This window comes from Sapajus apella, unplaced genomic scaffold (genome assembly GCF_009761245.1).
Source record: "Sapajus apella isolate SASKATOON/1434 unplaced genomic scaffold, GSC_monkey_1.0 scaffold14, whole genome shotgun sequence".
NCBI classification, from domain to species: Eukaryota; Metazoa; Chordata; class Mammalia; order Primates; family Cebidae; genus Sapajus; species Sapajus apella.
The window spans coordinates 13,506,355-13,508,310 of NW_022436954.1; positions in this window are offsets into that span (position 1 = coordinate 13,506,355).

Genomic DNA, 1,956 nt, shown 5'->3' on the forward strand with positions numbered 1-1,956 from the left:
GTCCAGGTGGTGAGGCATGGTCATGGCTGCCCATCCCCTCTTCCCAGGCTGTAGCTGGAAAATGCTGGTTCCCATTCTTCCTCACCAGGGGCTCACTCTGACATTGGACGTGTCACTTCTCTTTCACTTACTGGGCACAACATCACTGAGAAGGGTATATTGGTTATAATAGGATGATCAAGAATTCAGACACCCCCTAAATCTTAGTAGTTTAGCACAAAAAGGTTTACATTTCATCCACGACACAGTCCAGGGTGGGCTGGTGGCAGGGGCGCTCTGCACCTTAAAGTCATTCAGAGCCCAGGTTCTTTCCCTGTTGTGGCTTGGCCATCTTCAGGGCTTGGAGTCTTCTGCCACATCTAATGGAGAAAGGGGAAATCTTTTGTGGGAGATACTCTGAGTCCATTCAGGCTGCTGTGACAAAATACTGTAGACTTAGATGGCTTATAAACAACAGACATTTATTTCTCACAGTTCTGGAGGCCAAGAAGCTCAAGATCAAAGCACTGACAGACAGTGTCTGGTAAGGACCTATTTTCTGGTTCATAGACGGTGCCTTCTTGCTGCATCCTCACATGTAGAAGGGACAAGGGAGCTCTCTGGGGCCTCTTTTATAAAGGCATTAATTCTATTTGTGAGAGCTCCAACCTCATAACCTAAACATCTCCCAATTTTTTTTTTTTTTGAGATGGAGTCTCGCTCTGTCACCCAGGCTGGTGTGCAGTGGTGTGATCTTGTCTCACTGCAACCTCTGCCTCCCAGGTTCAAGTGATTTTCCTACCTCAGCCTCCCCAGTATGTGGGATTATAGGCACCCACCACCATGCCTGGCTAATTTTTGTATTTTTAATAGAGACGGGTTCACCGTGTTGGTCAGGTTGGTCTTGAACTCCTGACCTCAGGTGATCTGCCTGCCTCGGCCTCCCAAAGTGCTGGGATTATAGGCCTGAGTGACTGTGCTCAGAAAAGGCCTCTCTTCTTAGTATCATCTTGAAGGTTAGGAATTTAACAACATTTAACAAATGTTGGGTACAAACATTCAGACCATAGTTTTCTACCCATCTTAAAATCTCATCTAAATATTATCTAATGCCAGGTGTGGTGGCTCACACCTGTAATCCCAGCACTTTGGGAAGCCAAGGCAGGCAGATCACTTGAGGTCAGGAGTTCAAGGCCAGCCTGGCCAACATGGTAAAACCCCATCTCTACTAAAAATACACCCCCCCCCCCCAAAAAAAAAAGGTATGGTGGTATGTGTCTGTAGTGCCAGCTACTCAGGAGGCTGAGGCACGAGAATCGCTTGAACCTAGGAGGCGGAGGTTATAGTGAGTTGAGATTGTAACATACACTCTAGCTTGGGTGGTAGCAAGACTTCAACTCAAAAAAAAAAAAAAAATTAAGTCAGATATGGATGAGACTCAAAGCATAATTCATCCAGAGGCCAAATGTTCCCCAGCTGTGAAATATGTCATGTGCTTCCAAAATACACTGGTGGGGTAGGCATAGGATAGACGTTCTCATTCCAAAAGGGAGAAATAGGCAAGAAGGAAGGGGTAACAGATCCCAAGCAAGTGCAAAACTTGAAGGCTGGAGAAAGTCATCTTTGACTTGAGGCTCTGCCCTCTAAGTCCACAGGGGTAGAGGACCTGTCTTCCGGATCCACTGGGGTAGTGGTCCTGCCTCCATGGCAGTTCTGTGTTGTGGTCCCATTTTCTGTGGAGGCTCTGTACCTGGGTTGTGCACCTGTAACTATCGGGCTGGGATCACACAGGTGGTCCCATTGGTCTGGGTCGTAGGGTAGCCCACCTCTGGCTCCCCTAGACATTGCCCTGCTCAGGGCTTTCTGCAGTGGCCCTGCCCCTGCAGTGGTTCTCTGCCTGGCCCCTAAGGCTCTCTGGGGCATCCTTTGACATGTAGGTGAAGGTAACCATGCCCCCACAGCACGTATACTCTGTGC